Below are 20,095 nucleotides of genomic sequence, written 5' to 3'. Positions count from 1 at the left end.
TTTGGTGCGTTGGCCAGGAACCCTAAGACCCCCCAGGATCCCCAATCCAAAGGGTCAATCAGCCGGTAAGAAACCGTTTGTCTCTGTTTGTCTAGTCCATCAGTTCTATGTTCTGTGTTCTGGTGATCCCGGGTAAAGTTGTTTATGGAGGTGGCCAATAACAGTTGGGGTGGACGCGCCAAAGGGCCATGGCCACGAGGGATCCTGTGAAGACGTTCCAGGCCCCCATCTGTGGAGGGGACTCTGAGCCCCTATCTGTGGAGGGGACTCTGGGCCCCTATCTGTGGAGGGGACTCTGTGCCCCCATCTGTGGAGGGGACCCGGAGCCCCTATCTGTGGAGGGGACTCTGTGCCCCTATCTGTGGAGGGGACCCGGAGCCCCTATCTGTGGAGGGGACCCTGTGCCTCTATCTGTGGAGGGGACTCTGTGCCCCTATCTGTAGAGGGGACTCGGCGCCCCTATTGGTGGAGGGGACTCAGTGCCCCTGACTTCGAAGGAAACCAGTGTCTCACTTTTCTGATTGCCCCTCTCTTAGGTAGAACTCGGTAAAAGGCAGAGTGAGTTGCTACCGAGAACCAGCTTGGGCTTGAGGCCGGTATCTCACTTTTCTGTTGTCCAGTCTTCTGTGTCTGTGTCTGTCTGTGACTGTCGATTTTCTCTGTTGGTGTTCACCACCTTGTGACTGAGACTGACGCTATGGGATGGACAGATTTCATCCAAACCCCTAGACTTAATGTTAGCCCATTTTGGAGAGGTTAAAAAAAAACGAGCTCATAACCTCTCGGTGATTGTCAGGAAGGGTCCATTTCAAACTTACTGCAGCTCAGAATGGCCCACTTTCAATAGATAACCCACGCCCTTGGATTAAAAGTTTCTTGCCTCCACAGAAACCTGACGCCCTGGCAGTGGTTGAAAAGCACCCACCCACCGGGGCTTCATAGCAGCCGAAAAAAGGAAACCAAACCCTCTGTGCCACTCTACCCTTTCTTACTTACAGGGTGGAACAAAGGAAAAATTAACTTCTCCCCCTCCTTATCAACCCCCTCCACAGGACCAAGCAGGAGGGGCATGGGTACCACCCAAAACCGCTGGCGCCCCCTGCCCCACCAGCCCAGTGGCCCTGAGGTGGGCAGAAATGGGCCCCGCCCAAGGGACACGAAGCCTCCGTGGAATGACGCCCGAGGGACCAGACTCTACTGTCCTGCCCCTGAGGGCCACGGTCCCCATGATGATAGGGGCAACCAGAACCACCATTAGTGGCCCTTCACCACAAGCGATCTGTACAATTGGAGGTCCCAAAATGCTCTGTTCTTGGAGAATCCCCTCACCCTTATTAACCTATTAGAAACTGTTTTGTTCACTCATCAGCCCACCTGGGATGATTTCCAGCAATTGTTGCAGGTTCTGTTCACTACTGAGGAGCGGGAAAGAATCCAGTCGGAAGCCAGGAAATTGGTTCCTGGGCCCACTGTAGTTCCCACTACTGACCAGGCTCGAATTGACACTGGGTTTCCCCTGGCACAGCCAGATTAGGACTACAACACAGCTAAAGGTAAGGAGAGTCTCTTAGTCTACCGCCAGACTCTGTTGGCAGGTCTCAAGGCTGCGGCTCGCAAGCCTACTAACATGGCTAATAATGTTAGTAGGTATATAATGTCAGTCAGGGACCAGAGGAAAGCCCCGCAGCATTCCTTGAGAGAAAAATGGAGAGAATAATGGAGGCATTCCGCCAGTACACCCCTATGGATCCTGAGGCCCCTGCAAACCTAGCTGCAGTGGCTATGGCTTTTATCAATCAGTCTGCTCCCAACATTCGGAGAAAACTTCAGAAATTAGAATGTCTAGGAGAAAAGAGCCTCCAAGATCTAGTGGTTGTGGCAGAAAGGGTATATAGCAATAGGGAAAGTGTAGAGGATAAACAGATAAGAGCTGAGAAGAGACAAAACCAGGGCTTGGCTGAGATCCTACTAGCGGCAACTGCAGAATCGGAGGACCGGAGAAGACACCTCAGGCAGTTGGCTTCAGGAGAAGAAGGTAAGGAGAACTCCTAGTGGCTCAGAGGGTGCCCCCGATTAAGCAAAAATCAGTGTGCCTACTGCAATGAAGAAGGACACTGGGCTAAAGATTGACCCAAGAGAAAGTCCAAAGCTCCCATTTTAGTAATGGGATCTGACAGCGATTAGGGGAGACGGGGTTTGGCACTCCTCCCCGAACCCAGGGTAACCCTAAAAGTGGAGGGGAGGTCCACCAAGTTCTTAGTGGACACTGGGGCTCAACATTCTGTGCTCCAGCAACCAGCTGGCCCCCTGTCAAACAAGACATCATGGGTCCAAGGGGCCACAGGGATGAAGCAGTATCCATGGACTACCCAAAGAACGGTCGATCTTGGTGTGGGCCGAGTATCCCACTCCTTTATGGTCATCCCAGACTGCCCATACCCCTTGCTAGGCCGCAATCTGCTGACCAAGCTGGGAACTCAGATTCATTTTTCGGCCGAAGGGACTAAGGTATTAGACATGGCTGGGCAGCCAATACATGTGCTCACCTTGGGGCTGATGGACAAATACCGCCTGCATGAGGCGCCGCTGACACCAGATGCAGGGATTCAGCCTTGGCTCCAACAGTTCCCATCAGCGTGGGCTGAGACTGGAGGCACAGGGTTAGCAAAGCATAGGCCCCCAGTGTTCGTGGAATTGAAGCCTGGGGCAGACCCCGCCTGGGTCTGCCAAATACCCCATGTCCCTGGAAGCAAAAAAGGGCAACAACCTAGCAGACCAAGCAGCCAAGCAAGCTGCTCTTAGGGCCAATCATACCCTGGCTGTCACCCTGGTTGACCCTGGAGATCCTGCTCTCCCTAAAGTCCCCGAATATAGCAAAGAAGGTTTACAATGGATCAAAAAGCTGCCTATGACCAAATACCTAGAAGGATGGTATAAATCAGCAGATGACAAACTCATCCTCCCTGAAGATCTAGGGATGAGAGCCCTAACCAAGATACACCGTGCCTCCCATATGGGAATCAAAAGAATGCAAGATTTAGTTTGCCATGCTAAGATAAAAATCAGAGATGCTAACTCTAAGATTGGACAGATTGTGGCCAATTGCAAGGCATGCCAACTCACTAACGCCATGAAAAATCCTTACAACCCTGGTACCCACCTGAGAGAAGACGACCCGGAGCCTACTGAGAGACAGACTCCGCTGAGGTAAAATCAGGACTATATGGGTACAAATATCTACTAGTGTTTATAGATACTTTTTCAGGATGGACTGAGGCATATCCCACCAAACACGAGACTGCACAGGTGGTGGCAAAGAAACTGCTAGAAGACACCTTACCAAAGTATGGATTTCCTCAGATGATAGGGTCAGATAATGGACCAGCTTTTGTGTCCAAGGTAAGTCAGAGCCTAGCCACGACCCTGGGGATTGATTGAAAATTATACTCTGCGCACAGACCCCAAAGTTCAGTACTGGTAGAAAAAATTAATAGAACCCTAAAAGAGACCTTAACTAAATTGACCTTGGAGACTGGCGGAGACTGGGTGGCTCTCCTTCCCTTTGCACTCTATGGGGTGCACAACTCCCCCTACCAGATTGTATTAACTCCTTTTTAAAACATGTCTGGCCTATCCAAATAGAATGCATGATTACTAAACATAAGTTTGAGTTTTCAGCTTCCTGTTGTAAAGAAAGTAAGACTATTTGGACCCTTTGAAAAACATGGTTTATGCTTAATTGGTTTCTGAATTTACCACCTCTCAATTGGTTACTAAGTCCTCAATTGGAAACTAAGGTTTCCTGAGTTAAAATTCTGCTAAGTGTACTTAAAACTGATGGAAAATATGGAAAGAAATCCTGGATAGAAAACTGAGAGATACATAAAAAAAGATGCAAGAAATGGAAATACATTTTTGTTGAGGGTAAAAGAAAGTAATTTTGTCCTAAATAGGACTGGTTGTTTAGAGAGAAATGGTTTTGGGACAAAGTTTAAAGACAAAGGAAAGGTGTAGAAGGTCCGTGAAGGGAAATCTTTGAAAAGGAATTTTATGTGTGTTCAGGATAGACTCAGGTTGAAATAAATGTTAAAACTCTACTTTTCTCTCTGGTCAAAAGATGAAGTTTTCTTGGATTGTAAATCTGCTCTTGACAAGACAATGTAAACAAAGGTGTTCTCCTTTTTCTGCCAAGAAAACCAAAGCTTTAGGTTTCATCTTTATCAGGTCTTTGATTTCATAGTTAAAACTTCTCAATGTTGAAGGAGCTAGGTTTTTCTAACTACTATATTATGTGATACATTCGTCTTTAGGATCTTTTATTCCCACTTTGGTTGAAAATGAAAGAACAGAGCCAAAATTGGTACGAAAACATCTTTAACTGGTCCCCCTGGCTCACCACTCTCATTACAGCCTTGGCAGGCCCCCTAGCTCTTCTGTTGCTACTCCTGACCTTGGGACCTTGCATTTTAAATAGATTTCCCACCTTCATGCAAGAATGCCTGGGGGCAATACAACCCATAGTACTTAGGTCCCAGTACCACCACCCTAATGATGAGGACCCGACAGAAGACCCATGATTGGGCCTTCAAATACACAAGAGAAGGGGGGAATGAGGAGCCTGAAATTAAGTCCTCCGTTAGAAACAACCTCAGGCTGCATGTAGTCCCAGTCCAGGAAAAGCCTCAGCTGAAGCCACCTTTTGACCTCCCTCGGATCTGCCAATCAAAAGAAATGTGTAACATTCCTGTAGTCTTGGAGACCACTCAGGGCTGGGAACTGCAGGTAGTTACTTTGTATAAACTTGCCAATCAATCACCGCTTGCAGGAGCCCCACGTAGATTCTCTGAGCCCACCTCATAACTGGTCATTTTAAAAGACTCTCAAAGGTCATGCTTGGGTCCCGCCAAATGTAATGGACGCCTTGCAGATACTGAATGGTCCAAACTGTTACTATGCTGTTACTATGGGTGCTGTACAATTATGATTGGTGCTTATGTAATGATGCAAAACGTACAACGTGTGCACGGTAACACCCCCATCCTTCCCGCATACAAACCCTGCTTGCCACTGTTCGGGGCTTCACTTTGCTGCTGCTGTGCTGGCAGGCAGGTGAGCCCCTGCTCCAGCTTGTAATAAAGACCTAAAAACCCTTTTGTTCTTGCATTGGTGCTGGCTCCTCGGAGGTCTCTGGAGACTCACGATTCGGGCATAACACGTACACTCAGTAAGGAGAAAGAACTGGCTTGGGCCTCGCAGGGACTTTTGACATCCACTTTGGTGGGAGAGGGGGGACCGATGGTGGGTGGGTGTCGAGGCCCAATAAGACAGTACTCTGCCCAGAAAGTCATGGTGGACTCCATGTAAACAACCCGGAAGACTCGGCTGACCAGCGAACACAGCTCTTCTACTACAGCGACACGGGTGTCTGCAGCCAGTCTGGCCAGGCAGCTGGCCTCCACAGGCCCCACACTGCTTTGGGACAGGGAGTCTGGGCTGAGGCCCCTGGGACTTGGCACTCACGAACTCTGGCTGGGGAAACATCCTGGGCTGTCTTCAGGACCTCCAGAAGCAAGACTTCATCCCGGAAATGGGAGACGGCGGCAGTGTTCCGCGTGGGGACCCTAAGAGGGTGTAGGTCTGGTCCGTCCAGGCCAGCTTCACGCTGTGGGAAGACAGGCTGCTCACAGCACCGTGCTCATGCGCAAGCGCCGGGGAAACAGTGTGCTTTGCGGTCTGCGAAATGCGGGTATCATTCCCCCTGGAGACCTTTTGAGTACCGAGGTGGGTATGCTAACCGAGGACTAAGTACTTCACCTCCTCCATCTAAGTTGCTCAGCACCGTGGCCAGCGCACACGCTCAGGCAAGGACAGCACCACAGGGTGCGAACCCTCTCCTTTCTGTCACTTTGTCCCAAGCTTTCTTATCTTAATGCTTTTCACTCATTTCAGCGGCGACACAATGCCAGGCCTCTTGCCCTTCTTGCGTGCCTCGCCCCGTGCAGTCCCGTGTCGAGATTAAGTGAAATTAAGTGTAAATTTGACTCATCAAACTTTAAATGCAATGATCATGTCTTAATTTAGTGTTTTATCCGAGTTCTGGAGAGGAAGACTTTTGGCTTTAATTATGAGAGCTATTTTTACAGGTCTTATATAAAAAGACAGTTGATAGCAATTAGCATATTGGTAGTTTATAAAATTTAAAACTCCATATTTTAAGAACTCTATAATTTTTTTCTTTAATCTTATTTTAGGTATGCAGATTTAATTTATTTTAGGACAATAAAACTAACACACTTATGAACACAAAGGTTTTGGGTAACAATTTAAAAAGTTATTCTTAGATATCAATGTTTATCATGATAGAAAATTTAAATTTCTTTTTGTTTTCATGGTAAGAAATACTGTATAGAATAGGTAAAAATAGGCTTTCTTATATAAAAACAATTGATAAATTAATGTTTGTCATTAATTCTAAACTACCCAAATGTCTTAAATTTATTTATAGAAATGGTATTATTTTATACATTTTTATTTTGTTTAACAGAATAATATGCATAGTTTCTTCTTCCACTGAGTTCCCCCAATAACCAAGTTTAGAAAATTGAGAAAGGATGAGGTGCTACTTATTAATTAAATCAAAACATATGTATCCAATTTATTTCATTTATTTAATATACTAATTAAGTACATATTTTATTAATGGAAATAATTTTCTCTCTTGAAAAAATTTATGTATAATATATATCCAATGTTTTTTTCTCTGTTATGTACTTTAGATTCAAATTTTTATAAAAACTATAAGACTTGTATTCATGTCTAAATAATAATATATTACCCAATATGGACAATGTTTAAATAAAATTATAAACATATAATGTTACATTTGTAATATATAAAGTTAAGTAGTACATATTTAGCCAACACAGGTAGCATTTAATAATGTCTAAGAGGAGCACATCATTATACATATTTGTGAATCATTTCAAATCCTGCTCATTCCAAAACATTTTTGTGATTTTACTGACATCATTTACCAAGAATTTACAATATAATTTACTATTTATGAGTATTTCTTTAGTTTTATTCATTATACTCTGATTTTATCATATCAATGAAATTTTTCTTGTTATATGTACTTATTTATGTGTATGCAGTATTTCATTTAATGAACAAAACTAATTATCATTTAAATATCGAAGAACTTTAAACACTTCAATAACTTTACATAAGTATATATTTTCAAAATATTTTTCCAATACTACATTTTTACTTTAGTAACCTCACTATAATTATAATAGTAAATGTACACCTTGACATTACACAATTTATGTGATAAAACTTCTTTTATGAGAGAAATTTTTCCACTTTATGAGTATGTTAATGAAAAGTAAAAATGTATCTGAACAGATATGTATAAATAATTCATAATGCAGTCATATCTATGAATAAAATAGAAATTCAGAATATTTTCAATCATAATATTTTACTTTCAAAATTAGAATATGGCATATTATTCATCAAAGCTTCACTAATGTAATGATATAGAAATTTTTCCACAGTATTTTACATATATTCTTGGAAATCAGAGATATACAGTAGGGAAATTCTCATGGCATTACATTTTTGCATTTAAATTCCCCAGGTAGGTTATTACCTCAAAAACAGTGCCATTTCACCTAAATACTTCAGCCTATTTGATTACTAAATCTTATAACTGTGTATAGTTAATTTCTTTATTTTCTTTTTATTTTACCTATGAAAAGCAAATAAATACAAGAGTTTAAAGAAAATGTATGATTTGGGAACAAATCATATATTTGGAATCAAAGAAACCTGTTCTAAAAATCAGACCACTGAATGTTAAAATAATGCAAATGGCCAAATGTAATGTGACTTTTCAAATTCTGAATTCTTCAGAACTTATAAAAGGTATCTGTATGCAGGAAAGACCAAAAGTGATGAAAAGACAAAATTTGGTAAACATCTACAGAATTAAAAATCCTAAGTTCAGCTATTGTTTAATTTATCCCTAATACAAAGCTTGGGCCAGGTTGAGCATCTGACTTCAGCTCAGGTCATGATCTCATGATTTGTGGGTTTGAGCCCTATGTTTGGCTCTGTGCTGACAGCTCAGACCCTGGAGTCTGTTTTAGATTCTGTGTCTCCCTCTCTCTCTGCCTCTACCCTACTCATACTCTGTCTCTCTATCTCTCTCAAAATTAAAGAAACCATTAAAAATACTTTTTTAAATAAAATAAAATGTTAGTGAAGAAAAAAATGGTTTGGAATCTGCCTCAATGACTTTAATACTAGAAACCTTCCATAAATAGGGCATTGTGTTTGTTGTTTCTCATCCAGAAGTTTGATGCTATCTTGCAAAGTCAAGGGATTCAGAGTACAGCCTTAAGGTACAAATAACTCTCTTCAAGGGAAGAGTGTTAACCTTTGGTCCATAGCACCTGTTAAAACAGACTTAATATTTAGTTGATGATTATTATATATTAAGATAGAAAATATGATAAACTAAGAGTTCATAAAAGATGCCACATATTCAGAGTATTTGGGACAATTTCAAGTTTGAAATATTCTTTGTAACCTCAGTTGATATCCTACTTGAGTTAGTTTCTATAAGGATTCATAAACCTAAAAGATTCATTTTAATTATGATGGCATTTTCCTGCCATGAACTAGTCCATTAAAATCATATTGAGTGAAACTACAGGTAAAGTTCTCAGCTGTTGGTTAATTCTTGAGCCAAGATAAAATTGTGTAATGCCAACTACCCTGCTATGATTTAAAGTGACTATATAAAACACTCGTCAGTGACATGTGAAACTAATATGTGCTTTTCTTGGGGACTGGGCTTGATATCCAGCACAGTAATATATTTTTAATTTGGAAGGATATTTAGAATAAAAATTCTAGGAAAATATTTTTCCTTTTTTGTAGTGGTAAACATATTCAACACTAAAGCATTTAATATTACAGTTTGCTTTAATTTTTATTTTCCCTGTAAGAAGGCAATGGGTTAAAAAAGGTTGTATCTTTATCTCCTAAATACCAATGTCCTAGAATGACCATCATTTGTCAACAATAAAGTAGTTCACATTGATAGAAACTGATATAAATGTATTATGTTGGAGATCAATGTTCATGATATATAGTGTTCTAATATATAGATTAAACCATTTCTCATCCATTAAGAATTGCATATCCCCCCAATGACTCATAATATGGACAGCCTTATTTTCAATTGTGTATTAGTCAATTTTATAAATTTACTGTTGTGGTTCAATTTTTTATTTTTATTATAATGTTTATAGTGCATTATTACATAATGCATAGAGTAAGTATTGAATAAAACCACAGATTTTGAAGCAGTAGTTTACTCATAAATTTCAAAACACATTTCTTTGTAAACTGTCAAAAATTTTTCCTCCTTGATCACTGATTTCTTCATCTAAAAATGATACTACTCCGACTATATAGGAATATTTTAAGATTACCTTTCCTATTTTATAAACCACAAGATTTTAAAACAATGTAAGTGAAGCTCATGAAAGAAGTGACATACAAAAGGAGGGGTGCCTGGGTGGCTTGGTTAAGCGTCCGACTTTCGCTTAGGTCATGATCTCACGGTTCGTGGGTTCGAGCCCCGCGTCGGGCTCTGTGCTGACTGCCAGCTCAGAGCCTGGAGCCTGTTTCAGTCTGTGACTCCCTCTCTGTCTAACCCTCCCCTGCTCACGCTGTCTCTCTCTCCTAGAAATTTAAAAAAAAAAAATTAAAAAAAAAAAGGAAACAATTGCCTTAATAGGCAATGTTCATTGAATCCAGTTACATATAACTGATAAGCTACATCAAGGTTGTAGTCTTACCACAAAAACTAATTAAAATGTATATAGAGACTTTCATCTACCATAATGATTGTAGAGATCTGGTTGAAGTGTTGCTAGTACTCTTATGTAAAAAAAAAAAAAAAAAGCATAGATCATTAAATTCACCAACAGATGAATGGATAAAGAAAGTTACAAAATATTATGTATCATATATAGTATATATTTATATGTATATACTATACTATTCAACCATTTTAAATAAAGGAAATTCTGCCATTTTTGACAACATGGATAGACATCATGCTTCATGAAATAAACCAGACATAATTGGAGTCTCAGACTAGAAATTTATTTTTCAAATAAAGCTACAGCAATCAAGTAAGTATTTAGAAAGCACTAAGGGATTTTTCTTCATTCTTCACAGTGAGAAGCTAGCGGTAATCCTGGAGATGAAGCTCATGAAAGTGTGGGGGTACACACTAACACTTGGGATTCCCAGAGATTTTAACTCAAGATATTCCCCACAGAGCTGCCAACAGTTCTTCAAGCACGCTGTTAAGTGTGCCTACTGATATTGGCGCCTGCAATGGCTTTTGCTCCTGGTAGGTTGTTATTCTATGTCATTCTCTATATCTGCCCTTCTCTCCAGTTTTGGGTGCAGCAGCTTGCCCAGTGGCCTCATTTCTCTGTTGGCTCTTTAAAAAGGCTGTTTTACAGTTTGTGTAGCTTGATGTTATTTTAAGGACAGAGTGCTAACTTCCGTACTATTTACATGCCAGAGCAGAAGTTTATACTTGCATCTTTTAGAAACAAAATAGTCTAAGAGATTTAAATTTTTTATATGTTGTTCTAAGGAAAATCTTTTTCACTGTATCTGATGAAAGCTAATAATTGAATGAAGCCTAACTGACTTGATATAATGTATATTAATCACATTTATACCTAAAAAAAGCTGTACGATGTGAAAGTGCTGTTTTAGTTTGTTGACCATCTGGAAAATTGAATCTGTCTAATTTGCTGATTCATTTTAAATTTGTTTAAACTATTTATTCTACACAAGTGCAAATGGACTATTGATCTTGCTTCAGATTTTTCTTCTGTGTGTACACAATAATCCCCAATCCTAAAATAATTTTCAAATACTTTATATGTCTGCCTGAATATTTTTCATTTATCCTCAAGGTATTCCATTTTAGTTTTTAATGTGTAAATATTAAATTAAAATACCTAGGTGGGAATGAAGTAGAACATTCAATTCTTGACTTTATCTCCAAGATAATTGTGCAGTTGTCAGTTCATTGTTCCTATGATTCTCTCTTTATGTTGCTTCCATATATAGAAGCATAGACGAGTACATCAGTAAATCTCCGGAGTTGCAGCCATATTCTTCCTGTCTTGATTTTATGGCAGCAGCTGTATTTCACCACGATAATTAAAGTCAATTATCCCTACTAATGTAGGAACAACTTTTTTTTGCCTGGTACAAACAACACACAGTGACCAGACAACAGATATAGGTTTAGTTGAACCCGTACTGTATTCCCAGGTAGAAAAGCTCTCCCCCAGGAAATCAACAGCAAGAAATCAAATCAAAAAGAAAAGCTTAATAGAGTTGAAAATATGGGTTTATGATAAATTCCCCAGAGTGTCAACGAGAGGGGCTATCATAACTTCCATTCCTTGGTTCTAGACCAGTAATGTTGAAACATTCTATATTTAGCTCACACCAGTATACTGAGCTAACCTAGTCATCAAATGGGAACTAGTATTTCCTTCTTTGATATCTTTCTGGTCTTAGGCAGCTACGTGCAAAGTGAGAGAGATAAATATCATTGCAATAGTGATAGGGAACAACCGGGTCTAGAACACCTATTTATATAATATAATTTTGCCCTTTCTAATTGTCTAAGCCATACCAAAGACACCATTTCTGTTGTACGATAAATTAGTGTTGAATCACTCAAACTTATTATCTGGTGTTTGAAAAATAAGCATTTATCATGAGTATCTCGAAGCCCCCTAGTCATCTAATGTCTTAAAGCTCATGCCAGAGTCTTAGAGTCTATGATATATCCACAAACTGTTCTTCAATTGATGAATAACTCTCTGTTGCACAAACCATGGCATTACACCTCTGGTTATTTATATAAAGAAAATGAAAACAATAAGTTGAAAATATGTATGCACTTCATGTTCTTTGCATTATTTATAGTAGCTAAGATATGGAAATAGCCCACGTGTCCATGGATAGATAAATGGATAAAGAAACTGTGGTATATATACATGTACAATGGAATATTGTTCAGCCACAAAAAAGAATAAAATTTTGCTATTTGCAACAGCATGGGTGGATACTAATTGAAATAAGTGAATCAGAGAAAGGCAAACATCATATGATCTCATGTATTTGTGGAATCTGAAAACAAACAAAAAAACAAGCTCATAAATAAGAGAATAGATTGGTGGTTGCCAGAGGTGGGGGATGGGGTGGGAGTGGTAGGTGGGATGGTGGTCAAGAGGTACAAATTTCGAGTTATAAAATAATGGAGATGAAATATACAGCATTATAACTAAGTTAATAATATACTATATTGCACATTTGAAATTCAGTAACAGAGTATATCCTAAAAGTACTCACACGAGAAATAATTTTTTTGTATGTATGTTGACAGATGTTAACTGGACTTGCTGTGGTGATTATTTTGTAATGTATACAAATATCAACCTTTTGTTTTTATATATTTATTGTGAGAGAGAGTGCACACACATGAAAGCTGGGGAGGGGCAAAGAAAGAGGGAAAGAGAATCCCAAGCAGGTTCTGGAGTAACAGTGGAGGCTTGAACCCAGGAACCATGAGATCATGACCTGAGCCGAAATCAAGAGTTGGACACTTCATGGACTGAAATAAAGAAATTAAGCTTGTCAGAATTGCCCTTGAAAACATTATTGGCCAGATATTATTCAAAATATTTTTAATTCAACTAAATTTCTTCATGACATGTAGATATAGTTATAGATATATGCTAATTTTACCTGTGATTTGGGGGAAAATAAACTGATTTAAACAAATTTGTTGGATTTATAAGCATAGAGTTTTTCATAATCGGCTCTTATTACCTTTTGCCTATATAATTTAGTTATAGTCCCTCTTTCATTCCTGGCATTGGTAATTTTTGTCTTCTTTCTTGTTGTCAAATTCTTTCATTTTTTTATATAACCTGATTTTAATGTCCTTTATGTTTTTTTGTATTTTTCAGTTTGGAATTTTATTGTTTTTTTCTTGTCATTTTTTTACTTTTTTCACTTAATTTGGCTTAATTTTCTAAAACCCCAAATAATAATAAAGGGTACATTTTTGTTGCCTTTTCCTGTGCATATTTGTTTCTTTAGTACCTTGAGAAATAAGTTGAATTGTTGAAGACAGACTTGGATATGTATAAGTTATCTGGCAAAATATCACCATAAAATAGAATCATACTGAACTTTCCCGTACTTTCTTAATTTATGTATCTTTATATACATTGATTAATCAGTATGGAATTAAGAGCTGTGTTTTATATGACTTTGGTCAGTGTTTCTCAACCTTTTCTAAATAGCTTTAAGAGATTTTGAAAATTAATATAATTAGTGAAGACCAATTTAATCAGTGTATAGATGAGACCCAGGGATCATCATTACTTAAGGCTCTCCAGATGATTCCAATATGCAACAATTCTCATAAAATCTAACATACAGCCTACATTCCCTCAGTGAAATATGTATGCATTCATGAAACAACTAAGTTTTTAAATATGATATGGTTTTATAACTAAAAATTTATATGTCATCAGTTAATTTTAATTTCTGCTATTGGTTTTAATATGCCAGTCATTCTCTGACTTTAGTGAGAACTCATTATCAACATATAAAACAGTAGTATGGCAGCCTTCTACAGCTAATCTGTTATGATGAACTTCTGCCTGGGCAGAATACAGTTCAAAAAGGATTTATTTTATGCTTCTACCTCTATTCTGAGGCTAATCTGTGAAGAGTAGAGAAAATGAAGATCAGGACAGCATTATTTATAGACAATGGTTGTGCTGATATAAAATATATTATACAAGCTCACTAGATGTTAAAAAGAATCAAGAAAACAAGAAGGAGTACCTGGGTGGTTCAATAAGTTAAGCCTCCGACTTTGGCTCAGGGCATTATCTCATGGTTCTTGAATTTGATCCCTGCATCCTGCTTGGGTTTCTCTCTGTCTCCCTCTCCCACTCCACCCCTACTTCTCTCTCTCTCTCTCTCTCAAAATACATAAACTTTAAAAAAAGAAAACAAGGAGGAAAAAATTAAGTTCAAATAAAGGAAAAGCACATATAAGAATTTTTCAGGAACTCACTTTTTAAATTTATTTCCTCTTATGTGAGATAAAGAAAAAGGAAGACAAATATTTGGCTGAAAGAAACAGAAAATGACCCAGTGCCAATTAAGAATTTTCTCAGGTTAACATTTTACTCTCAGTTGCCCTGTGCTTACTTTTGCCTTTTTTATTATTTTGTTTTGTCTTTATGATGTTTTATTTGGATTTCTATGGTCTTGAACATACTCTGTATCTGTGGTTCAATACTCATTATATAGAAACTCTCAGTTTCTTCCCTGGAGTCTCCCAAATGAAGTGGGCAAAATGAAGATAATTCTGCTGCCTCGAGATCCTAATGAACTTTGCCAAAAAATGTAATATGTATTCAGTGACTTCCTGTAAAAACTAAGTCTCTATTAATTGTCAATAGAAAAAATTTTTTAAAGCCTAAATATAATCTCACTACTAGAAATCCATCCACCCTACATACAAAATCAAGATTTACACGTGAGAGACTAAGTTATGGTATAACTGATATAGACATTGAAAGAAACAGTAAATAAGCAAGGTATATTGATGAAGACTACATGGACCCTACCCTATGATTAGGTACTTCTAGTTTTAAACTTCAAACAGAATATCTGCTTTTTTTAATTAAGAAAGAGTATTCACATTTTTCTATGTGCTATGTCAGCATTCTGTTCTATACATGAAACAGCATAATATTGCATTTGTTTCTCTGTACATCTAGAATAACAGTTATATAATGAAAGGAATTATGAATTGAATTTTTATCTTTAGTGACTGGTGGACAAGAATGAGTTTGATAATTTCTCTCAGATAAATCAATATATTTCTTCAATAGGTTTTGCCTAATTAAATGATCTATATACAATATTTTGGGGATTCTAATGTATACAATATTTGAACTAATATTTGATGAATGATATTTTTCCACTATTTAAAAAATCAGTTTATATCATACATTTGAAAAGATTACACTAACTCCAGTGACATCAGTTATTGATTTGAACATTTTACTCTGAAATTATACAACTGAAAGGGGCCATGTCCTTATGTCTCTGAGCTGGTGACCTCATTGATTTTTGTCTGACATCTGAAATATATGTGTGCCATTCTGTTACATTACTCCTGCCTATCTTAATTCCCAAGGATGTATACTTTCTTCTTATGAAAGACTATCTCGACCATTCCCATTTAGTAAAACAAGGTGAGTTCAATATCACATTTATGAAGACTAGCAAGTATTCTGTTTTGTAATTGTTGCCAATTTCTTTTTTCAGATAGTGACCATAAATTCTGCCTTTTATAGTGGAAATATAAATAGTAGAGTGTGTAGGATTTAACAACAGCATGAGTTTTTCCAGAGAAAGCAGGAAGCGAACATGAGGTAGAGTTTGGGATTGAAGAAATGAAAGGGAGCTAATCACAACTGGAGGCAAGACCTTGTGGTTAGCTGATGTACGTAAAACAACATATATAAGTAGGTCGTGAAAGAAGAACTATACCAGTGACATTGTACTGAAGAAACCACAATATATGGCTGGTTTTATGTGCAGCTAAAGAAATGGAAACGGCAAAGTTACTCTTGGGTTTTTGTGTTTTGTATTGTTTTGTTTTTATTTGAGAGAGAGAGAGAATGAGAGCGGAGGAGAGGGAAGGGGGAGAGAGAGAGAGAGAAAAAGAGAGAGAGAGATTGAGAATCTCAAACAGGCTCCATGCTGAGTCCGGAGCCCAATGTGGGGCTCAATCCCATGACCCTGGGATCACAACCTGAGTGGAAATTAAGTCAGAAGCTCAACTGACTGAGTCACCCAGGAGCCCTTGTTTCTTAATTCCTATTATTGGCTTTCTTTCCTTAGTCTATCCCTAAAGGTTGGATTGTTGTCTCTCGAGTCTGTTTGTGATCTATTTCTCTTCTTTCTCAATGTACCATCAACAGACAGTTCCATGTGCCCTTTGGTTTTTCTACCATCTATCTGCTCATACTTCTCTGTTTTTATTTCTAGCCTAGATATCATATTGAGTGGAAATAAATTCAACCTAACTAGTTATCTTCTGTACTTAGATTTTTTTTTAAAGGACCTCCAGTTCAACACTAAAAGTATTCATTACTTTTCCTCCAAATCTAGTATTCCTTCAATATTGTTTTTTTAACATTTAGCATTAGTATCCACTCAGGATGAAAGGAGATTATTAACACACTGATATGGAAATTTTTCATTTTTATTTGTGTGTTTGCATATTTTTGTACAGAGGTCAATTTTTGAAATTATTATAAATCAACCACAAAAAGTATCCCTTATGTAGGAAAAAATAAGGGCCTAAAATATTAAAATAATATTGCAATGAAGACTAGAAATAGATGACAGACAAAAAATAATTAATTCACATAATCCTATACATATTTCGTCACTTATAGTACCTTTCAACAGGATTGATTCAGATTTTAAAAAATAAAATTACTGTTCCATACTATTGTTTTAATTATTCTTAATAACTACAACCTTTAATATGATTCTAATCTTGGTTCAAATATTCTTAGCTGCCAGAATTCTGATATTTTACCTGATATTAAACATTTTATAAAAATATCACAATTTTAAGACTTTTTTGGTCACTAGCTTTTCAAATGCAGTTCAACACATATTAGGTCATTATCTTTGAGGATTCAACTGTCACACTGTGATCTCCCTATAAGGAGAGAAAAGAGTGTTTGTTATCTTGGCAGTTAATTAATGGCCTTAGTAGTGAAATGGTCTGGAGATATTTAAAAAGACCCAGAAACCAAGCATGGGGAAAATTGCTTTTAAAGGAAACCACAGAAAAGTCTTCTCTATAGTTCAAGTGTTCCTACAGATAGTCTTTTTACATATGAAATCAAATCCTGGCTCTGTTTACAGTGCCAACTCTGCTCATGATGTAATGTATGTTCTAACTTCTGAAAACTGCAAACTACATAGTCATTGTTCATTGTAGTCTAATTGATATATGATAAGACACCATTTCAACTTACCTTTGTGTATATGAAATTCAGCAGTGATGTTGCTTTTTTTTCAAAACATTTCTAAGGCGTTTCATAGAAAATTATAATTATATAGGAAAAAAGGATAGTTTGTGAAGTATTAAGATAATTCTGAGTCTATCAGTGACCATTTAAGTAAGATAATTTTTAAGTCTATCAAAATTTAAAATCTTTAGAAGTTACTCAGTAAGATCAAAGTTTGAGCTATCATTTATGTCATTAAAGGTTATAAATACTGAAAAAAAGCAGAAATTAGGAAAAATATCAGTTGGATCCCATAAATTGAATTTCATACACAGTTGGATGCAACTGCATCTTTTATTTTTATAATGGTCATATTTCATTATTAAATTGTTGGTATTTAGAATAAATTTTAATTTTTGGATTACTTAGTATATATAAACTATTTTATCTATCTTTCATTTATGAAAAACTAGCCTAGTATGTGACTACAACCTACTAACCTATGAAACAAATTCAATGTGATTCAAAAAGCAGACAAAATCCAGTACACCATGTATTCATATTTTACTGTGGGCTCTAAACTAAAATATGATCATTAATCGTATTTCCACAGAATTTGGGTTCTTCTCAATCTGGTGTATTGTGGTTTTGTATGAAAATAACTATAATACAATAATTATGGGATCAATCTTGATTATTGCTCTTACTGTGAGTTAGAAACTTCCTTTTATACTGTATTTTCACCATGGGTGAGAAACTTCCTTTTGTATGTGTTCTCTCATGCCATCTTTCATGCTTGTCACAATTTTCGTTTCAGTTGGTTTATGTGCTTTTCTTTTACTCTCACAATTGAGATGAAAATTACAGAGAAGTAGCAATAATGATATGCCATATGTTTACACATATCTATTTCAAAAGCTTGTTCCAAACTTCTTCCATCTCTTTGATCATCATTCCTATTATATAGTACAATTGTTACAATCTTCAAATTTAAATCATACTCCCTGTCTGAAAGATCATTCTAATTTCTCTCATTGAAGAATACCCACACAGATTGTTCAGGATTGTTTACCCCTCTTCTTAACCTGAGCGTTTGGAACAACAAATATGTGCCAACCAGGATGTAGCAACTATTTGTGGAATTCCATCCATATAATGAGTCTCATCCCATGCTATTTTTTTGTTTTTGTTGTTGGGCTCCATATCAGGTCTGCTGGTTTCTCCTCTAGAGATTGAGTGCTTCATGTTTTTAAGGAGTACGAAGAGGTCCACTTATTCCCTGTTCGTAAATCTAATTGTAAACATATTCATGCTGCATTCTCTTAGGCTCTGTGGACAAGCTATCAAGACCTCATATAAAGCTGATGGAGCAATAGAACTAGAAATATTTTACTAATTATGTATACTCGTTGTGAATAAAATAAATAATAATGTTTCATCTTACTTAAGATGCCTTTAAAGCAGTACCTCTGAACAATTAACAATGAGTGGATAATATTAGAAATTTCTTGATATAATAAAATCAAGTCATCAAATATATCCTATGTCTGATATTTGTATTCCATTTTTATTTTTTCTTAATTATCATATTGTGAAATGTAAATTGTGCCATTAGTATTATCATAATTTCTTTATATGCCCTTTTACAATTTGGACATAAAGGCTTTCATTTGTGAAGATTTTCCTACATACTACCATTGCTTACTCATTTGACCAATACTGAAACTGAAAACTATGTATAATATTCAGCTACTGGTAATGAATATTTACTTTTGAGACGTTTAAAAATAATTATACTTTATGACAATGCTTGAAACATCTAAAAATATACAAGGTTTTTTTCGTGTTTTATTTCGATTACTCTTATTGAGAAGACAAATATTGTTTCCTATGTCTAGTTTAAAACATATTTTAAACTGTTAAATTTTAAGCATTTTATTTTGAAGTTTCAGCACAGATAAATATCCATATATTATTAAAATTGGATATGGTTCTTTATATGTGTGTATTCATATACATATGCACACACACATATACACATATTTTTAACCTCTCTCTCATATATATTTGTGAACTAGTCAGTGACAACTCAAGTTAATGGCAGCCTAAGTCTATGGTGACCAGTATATTAAAAAAGATTAATTATCTCCTTCCAGAGCTACAAATATGTTCATCTTAACTAAATAAAGCAGATTTCTCATGTTTTTACCTTTAAAATATTCACTATAATGAATTTATTTTATTACTTATACATTTTTATTTTCATGAAAATTTATCATATTTACTTTTCATGCAGAAACAGAGATGACTTCTAATGAGACTTATAAGTAATTCTGGACCAGTACAGTGACATTTTATCACAGGTTGTATTCTGGTTGAAATCTTTTTCTATTCTAGCAAAGATCATACCCAAAAAGGGAGATTTCTTAGAAATGGCAGCAAAGCCTCCCATGACAGATTGGATATCACATGTTCTGCAGAATCTTTTTGTCTTGATACCTAGCTTTAGAAAAGCCAAATGTGTCTAAAATGTTAAAAGAGAAATCTCTAAGAGGGCACTTTAAAGAAACTTCAAGTATTTTGAAGGTCTAACACTTAAAATGTTTACCACAAAAATTTGTCAGACACCCTACAAATTTTTCACTTTCCTATACTCATAAAATTATAAAAAAGTGCTGATAGACTATATATGTATGTGTGTGTAGGAATACATATACATATATATATATATAATTTCTGTATTTATATAATATAATATTTAAAATGAAACTGAAGCCATAATAAAATTTTTTAAAAAAAAGGATTCAAACACAAAGCTGACTTTCTTTTTTTTTTTTTTTTTTACAAATAGTTTATTGTCAAATTAGTTTCCACATAACACTCAGTGCTCATCCCCACAAGTGTCC

The 20,095-nt window shown here is 36.5% G+C and overlaps 2 pseudogenes; one reads left to right on the top strand and one right to left on the bottom strand.

The window, feature by feature from the left end:
* Positions 1-1,069: 1,069 nt before the first annotated feature.
* On the top strand, positions 1,070-3,211 carry LOC120240079 (annotated as a pseudogene).
* Positions 3,212-4,682: 1,471 nt separating this feature from the next.
* LOC120240078 overlaps positions 4,683-20,095 on the bottom strand; it is a 96,287-nt pseudogene continuing 80,874 nt past the window's right edge.

Source organism: Hyaena hyaena, unplaced genomic scaffold (assembly GCF_003009895.1).
Source record: "Hyaena hyaena isolate Hyena2069 unplaced genomic scaffold, ASM300989v1 scaffold_249, whole genome shotgun sequence".
NCBI lineage: Eukaryota > Metazoa > Chordata > Mammalia > Carnivora > Hyaenidae > Hyaena > Hyaena hyaena.
The sequence above is the reverse complement of the archived record's forward strand: the minus strand, read 5'-3'. Positions and strand labels throughout refer to the sequence as shown.